The sequence below is a fragment of the Carassius gibelio genome, chromosome B23, assembly GCF_023724105.1.
Source record: "Carassius gibelio isolate Cgi1373 ecotype wild population from Czech Republic chromosome B23, carGib1.2-hapl.c, whole genome shotgun sequence".
In the NCBI taxonomy this organism is placed as follows: Eukaryota; Metazoa; Chordata; class Actinopteri; order Cypriniformes; family Cyprinidae; genus Carassius; species Carassius gibelio.
This window is the reverse complement of record NC_068418.1, coordinates 2,990,691-2,998,570: the sequence shown is the minus strand read 5'-3', so window position 1 is coordinate 2,998,570 and position 7,880 is coordinate 2,990,691.

Below are 7,880 nucleotides of genomic sequence, written 5' to 3'. Positions count from 1 at the left end.
AATTGGTCTGTTAGTGTGTTTCATTTGAATAAGTGAATGCTGCTACGTGAACCCTGGTGCAACCAAACAAGCAGACCAAGTCGCTGAAAAAATGGTCTCGGTCCACTTCAAACTATTTTGGTGCGGTTCGAATTAAATATGAATGCAAAAGAAGTTACAAGATGTGACCCTAAAAAGTACATTTTTTATTTTTTGGTCCAGACAAAGCATACCGAAATACAAGCGCAAACACACCCTTGATTTAACATCAGAGCAAATCAAAACATTACATTGCTTTATGTTAATGGATAAAAATACATTTCAATTAAGACAATATTTTAGATGCAGTTTTTTTACTTTATATCATCTTTACAGTATATAATATTTATATTATTCATTCCAGATTCATTGTATACATTTAAACTAGGGATTGTCAAATAAAATCTATGATAAAATCAATAAAAATCTTGCTGTATAAATCAAATGTTAATGTGTTTCACGGTTTCCCTTTAGGACATGCATGCGGCACTTTGCTGTTTGAGGGCCAACCAGACCATTTAATTCCTTCTACCTCCCAGGTTTTGGCACAAAACGAATTCTTTATTGTGGCAGGGAGAATTGTAGGCCATTCTTTTCTCCATGGGGGCCCTCGTCTGGCTGGTCTAAGTCCAGCAGTGCTTCATGTGCTGTTGGGTGGAACACCCCAGACAGCCACAATCACACTAGATGGAGACCATCAGACCGGTATGTACCAATAAGTGCAATGCAATCAATTAGGGACAGTTTCTGATGTTTACTCAGTACTCCAGTGAATAGCATTTAAATGTAAAAAAGTGTATGTGAAAGTGTATATTGTCAGCTTTAATTTTACTAATATCCATATAAGGTGAACTGTGTAGGATTGGCATCTTATTTTATAAAAAGTGAACATGTTTAAATATTTAAATATGACTACTATCTTAAATGCTACAGTTAAATCTAACTAGTTAAAAATGGTTTGAAATTTCTTCAGATTGGATTGAAAATTTTAGTTTTTCATACAAACAACTTTGCTAAACATCAGCCATCAGAAAATTGTCCACTTACCGGTACTTTTGAACAGTGTAAACTGAGTGAATGTTTTAAGGTTAAATTTTTTTGACACAGTTCATCGGGTATGAATGTAAATACTTTTAAATGAAAGCTTGACCAGTCTCTTCTACTGAGAATGTCAAATACTCTATGCTGTATTTCATAAGCCAAAACAAAAGTTGTATCATTGTGAAAATAATTTAACCTGCACTGTATTTAGAAGTGGTACATACTGCACGATTAAGATGTAATTGTGATGGTTCTCTTATCTTTATTTGAAAGCTTTATAAAGATGAAGAATCCAAGAACCAATGCAGTGGACTCACAGAGGATCAGAGGGCAGCTGTAAATGAATTGGCACTGGCATGGGATCTCCCTGTGTTAACAGAAACCAACAGAACTTGGCTTCTTCATAATCTGCTTCAACATGCAGTAAGCCTAAAATTCCAGCAACAACAAAAAAACATGTCCCTTCTAACAGTCGACATGTTGTATATTTTAGACATGCTTTTTTCTTTTATTTTAATGTACACTCCTGGTTAATTTTCCATATCTTGTTGTAATTGGAGTTTGTCATAGTTATGGTTGGTGTGGTACGTTGTCTTGGTAGGTAAAAGACTATTCTCATATTTTTAGGTGCTTGGACGAAACTCGCGGCAGCTAAAGCAGTTCAAACAGGGATTGAAGGAATCCTTGATCCTGCCACTTTTTGAACCCGACCTGACACAGTGTCATCGGTTTTTCCACGTCAGTCAATGGCTGACTGCAGTGCTGAGGTATTACTTTTTTTCCCAACAGTAATTTCTATCTAAAAAGTGCCATCTGACAGTTTGAAACTGTGGTATGTATATTGGAATCAATGAATACTTTTGTTGTTGTTCTTGCGGCAGTCTGAAAGCCCAAATAAATGTGAGACATAAGTTACAAAAAAAGAAAGTGGTAAAAGAATGTTTAGTTGTCATGATCGTCTCTTTTTCTTGCTTAGGTTATTCTAAACAATATCAAATGGCCTGAGGATGGAGGGGTGGCGGATGATGACGACAGTGGGTACTCGGTTGAATCCAAATGCAGAATAATGGGGTACCTGCGTCAGTTTATGAGAACAGGTAAATTGCAAGTCCATCTACTGGTTTCCAATTTTAGTCTCAACTCCCCACCCCCCACACACACAATTAGGCTTTTTTTTAAATGTACCTTATGGAGGACCTTAAGTTATCATGGTTCATTAAAAAAATTATCTGTATTGTGATTTAGAATAAACTTTGTCATGAACAATATCTCATTGTCAGTGGCTTATTGCCACGTTTTGAGAAGGTGCTTTGCCTTTTTCTGTACAACGCATGGAGAAAAATAAAATAATTATAAATTCGGTCCCTGTGCCATGCTGAGAACTTGAGCAGAGGATGTAATAAACTGACATAAATGTTTTGTCCTACTTGTTAAGTCACAATTTATACAAATAATTTATAGTTATTTATGCAAACATGGCAAGACACCATAGGAAAACATGGACACTATAGACCTTTAACCTTAAAGGGTTTTTTTTCACATACCGCAAACATCTCCTCGCTATCCGATAGCTGCCTGTCCCCTGAACACACTGTAAAGAAACACAGTCTCTGTAGACTGCACACGCTCCACAAACTGCAGCAAAAACAAAATGAGCAACAAAAAGATTGACCCTCAGCACGAAACATAAACTGTTCCAGCCAATAACCGACAAGAATGATGTAGGGGTCAAGTTTGGGGGGTTATTGCGCAGATTAGGAGGAGCGAGTGTCTAGCTAGCCTCTGTTTTGTTTGATAATAATTCAAACATAAACAAGAGGTTACGGCAACCACTTATATCACCTTTAACATGCTTGCAAAAAAATAAAAGAATACCAGTAACATTTAAGGTTAGAGAATCAGTTTTCAATCCTTTTAGAATCCTTGTCTTATGCTTTGGCTCTTTGAATTTTCAGTGTCCCAAGAGCAACTTAAACAACTGGTCAAGTTTTGGGTAGGATGGGAGATACCCATGGACAACATGAAAGTGGAGGTGGTTAGAGCGGAGTACCCAACCTCATCCACCTGCTTCCGCACCCTTCGCTTGCCTGGTTACTATAACAGCTACAGTGAGTTTAGTATACATTTAGAAAACTGCATTGCCACAAATGACACTGGATTTGGATTGTTGTAGTCGAATGTGGAAAGAATTCACAAGTTGCAGGTCTGAATTTAATTTGGTTTTCTATTAAATGTTAGCTTAAAGGGATGGTTTGGAACAAAATCAACCTAGGGTCATTTGCACCATGGCATCGAACCAAACAACCCCCAGAAGCCTTTTTATCTCTTTGTTGAACAATATAAAAATTAGAACTTATTTAGAAGTATCAGCCCCGTGTGCAGGCGCTAACAGTTCCATGTTTGCATCTCGTAAATTACTCCACTAATAATTTCCAGAATGGTACCAAATTTCTACAGTTGTACAAATAGGTTATGTACTCATTAAACAAACCATTGGAAAGTTTGTAAGTACATAAGGAGTTTATTTAAATAACACCTGCCTGACGGGGAATGCTACTGCTAACGCGGATGTTGACGTAAAAGTCCTGACATAAAGCGATGCATAAGGATGTGGTGTAACGACTAATTATTTTTTCCAAAGTGTTGCCAGCTTATGCATCGGTTTCTGCCAGGACGTTAACGTTCTTTTCTCAACTCAATAAAGTGACGTCCACATCTGCGTTAGCAGTAGCATTTGCCATCAGGCAAGTGTTATTTAAATAAACTCCTAATTTACTTAAAAATGTTCCAATGCTTTGTTTTATGAGTACAGAACTTATTTGTACTACTGTAGAAGTTTGGTACCATTCTGGTAAAAAGGCTTCAGCGGGGGGATGGCTAAATGTGATGGTGCAAATGATCCTATGTTGATTTTAATCCAAATCATCCCTTTAATAAAAAGCTAATACTTAGCTTTTCTAAAAAGAAAAAATCTAAACATTGTTTATCAGTTATCAGGACTGATCAGGTACATAGTAATCAATGTTCTGAGATGTTGAAATGTTTGCTTTTATTGAAGCAGTAAGAGTTGTATTTGACAATTGTACAAATGCGTTCACAATAAACGTTGGAGAAAAAAAAAATCATACAGTTGTGTTTATTTGATTAGATGGGGAATTAGTTCATGATGGCCCTACACATAGCCAATGTTTTGCAAATAGTCCAGTGCAGCTAAATATTTATCTACCCCCATGCATGTTGAGGGTTCCATTGGGTCCACAGCAACACTAAGTCCAGTCAGGTCATCAGGACTCAAAGGACAGTCACTCTCAGGGACATGGACACCACAGTTGGGATCACAGGGTATAAGACCACTACTTTCCCAGTCAATCATAGGGATGTGCAAATCCTGTAAGATAAAGTCATTACTTCTACTAACACAGATGCATGGTGTTTTTGATTATAATTCACAAATATTGACCTCATTGTACTCTTCGGAATTGTGCTGTAGACCCATGTGCCAAAGTTGATTTGGAGTGTGATTTCTCTCAGTTGAAAGGGGGTGGTTGTCCCAGCCATCTCTGAATACATCAAGCTGGGCTTGAAGTCGTGGAATAAAAACATACTGGCAGCAGAAGAGATGAAGACTACTGGACAGGTCAAGGAGACCATCCCCCTCCAGCTGGTGCAGAACACTGTAGAAGCGGCATGTGACTGCCGTGAACACATCTCGCCAGAGACGTTCAATTCTGTTAAAAGCACAAATTTATTTCAGCATTTAGAATATTATTATATGTCCAGAAACAAGTTACTCCACCTGAATAATAACTAGCATGTCAATAAAAGAAAACAAGACAATAACAATAAATGAAGAACTATAGTTTGCATTATAATAGTACAGTTAAATATATATTTAAAATATTTATTACAAAGAAATACTGTACTCATAATAATGGATACCTCTGATTATGTACACTTTTGCCCGCAATGAAGCTGTTTCTCCCGGGTCCTCAGATGGAGAACATAAGTCGAGCGACATCAACATTTTCCACCCCGTGGTCACCACGAACCCTTGAAGTAAATATGCCAGAATTTAAAACTGCATAATTTTTTACAATTCATATAATTGACGACTTTAATATTCTTTAATAAGACAAGATAATATGCCATTCATACAAAGTACAATTAGTTGTATAGTTAAGAGTAAAATATAAATTTAACAATAAGTATCACCTTTCTGGTAAGCCAAATCTCTCAACAGCTTCATTGAAGAAGGCAAGGGTTGTGGAGGCCTTGTTGTTATTGGCCACACCAAGATACATGATCTACAGTAATAAAACAAAATAAATCATACACAAAATCAAACATTTTAATTTAGGTAAATATGATAACATTACTTTCAGCTATAAGTACATTTCTAAGTAATACCTAAAAGTGTCTATTGAAATAATAAAATAATTTGTTTTAGCGTTAACAAACCACTTTTTAATTAATTGTTAATACTTTAAATAAAGACTTGTTTGATTATCATAACCTTCCTGGAGAAGCCATCAATTCTGCCAAATATCACCATATTGTACCTAGATTGAACAAGTAAAAAAATGTGTATAACCATCTATCACCTTAATTTACACATTGTGAACAAGCAACAGATTTTTTGAAAAACACTACTAACCTAATAAGTTTGTGGTTTGTATCGATATGCATCAGCGACCTGGGGCCTGGGACAGAGTATGTCCTGCGTACCACACACAGCAACTCTGACATTCTGGTTACAATCCCTACAGTGTCAACTCTGTGCATTGATGCACGAACCCTCTGCCACTGCAGTCGATGTCCCTGTGCCCGCAGCAGTCCCAACATCATTCGGTACCCGGCGTGTGGGTTGCTGGAGTGAATGTCTGACACCAGGATGTCAAGTTGATCATCTGTTAAGTCGCTGTACAGATTCCTCAAAGAAAATCCCCAATCATTCATACGTCTCTGCAGTGTCGACCTAGAAACCCCTACAAAATTGGCAATGCACCTCACAGATAGGCCCATATTAAGTAGCTCAGACACATATTCATGGGATATTAGAACTCTGGGGCGTCCACTGTTTCCCCTTTCCAGGGTAACTGTTATACTTGTTTCCTGTTCATTTTGTACAGAGACCAGGCGATGCACCTCAGTAAGGGCATTAGACACTGCTTGAGGGATCTGAATCTGGGTTGACACTGCACTGAGTACAACAAGCTCCTGTGAACATACAAACTCCAAATAGTCTAGGTCCAGAGGGGCACGATCAAGGCAACTTGATAGTCTGATGTAGAGCCTGTCCAATAAATGACCAAGCAGCATTTCCTACAGAGAACACATATATAATGTTACAAAACTAGTTCAAAGAAATACTTCCAATGTTAACTGGACTATGAGAAAAAATATTATAAAACATGAGTCAGGTCAAGTCACCTTAATTTACAAAGCGCTTTTAACAATATGAATAGTTTCAAAGCAGATTTATAGGGATAAGAGAAAATTACATCAACAGAGAGTTTTGGCTTTACATAAGCACTAGGATTAAGTTATTGTCCAGCTAAAGTTAGTTTTTTTATTCACTCCCTTTGCGAAGATCATTACCGTAGTTATTAACTTAGGGGCCGCTACAACCGTGTGCAACCAATGAAGCACTATTTCCCACAAACCAAGCGAGCGAGTTTGAATGAGAGATGATGTTTACATCTTTATTATTAAAGTGAAAGTGACGTGACACACAGCCATATGGTGACCCATACTCGGAATTAATGCTCTGCTTTTAACCCATCCAAAGTGCACACACACACTGTGAACACACACCCGGAGCAGTGTTCATCATTTATGCTGCGGTGCCCGGGGAGCAGTTGGGGGTTCGATGCCTTGCTCAAGGGCACCTAAGTCGTGGTATTGAAGGTGGAGAGAGAACTGTACCTACAATTCCTGCCGGACAGAGATTCGAACTCGAGTCCTACTCTCTAACCATTAGGCCACGACTTCCCTACAGTCATTTCTGTTTTAACGTTTTTTCTACATTATTTATATTTTATGTAGGCAATTGCTCAGTTTAATATATGACTAATTTACTGAGGTGGCATCGTTGTTAAATAACAAAAATGATGATAATTTGGTGGATAATTTACATTTGTCCGTTAATAACAGGTAGTGTATTCCGATGTAAAATTAACGGTCGCCTGATGACGCTCTACAACCATGTTATCTGAGCTCAAAACTCTGCTTGAGCAAGTGTCAAGATACCAAAAATAATAAATACATAATTCTGAACGTGTTTGTATGTGTTTATTTTTGTTCTCAGTACATTATTTTAATAGTATAATGATTATGAACATAAAAGCATTACAAAAAAAAGTATTATACACCATCGATGAAACCACAAAGCTGACGCGGAGGTATGTATAATTGCAATATAAAGTAATTTTGAGTATTATTGCTATTAGTATTATTTTCTAAAATTAGGAACATGTAATATAAAAGTAAATATGGCAATGTCTTTGCAACAGCTCCAAGTCTCAAGCGCAGTGTAGGCTATACGCATGGCTATACTTCACTGTCCGAATCCGTTCACTTATTTATTTGTTCACTCCTTCCTGATATAGTGAACTCAACTGCCATACAGTATATAGAAGAGAATATAACATCGTTTATAATGAAAGTATCAACTAATATGAGAAGGTTAACAAAGTTAACAGTGCAGGACTGGACATCTAGCTTAACAGTTAACTTTACCTTTCATGAAAAAAGAAAGCCTAACCGAACTCAGAAACACTGCATCAACGTAGCCGATCAGCGCGTTTATTTAAAATATAGAT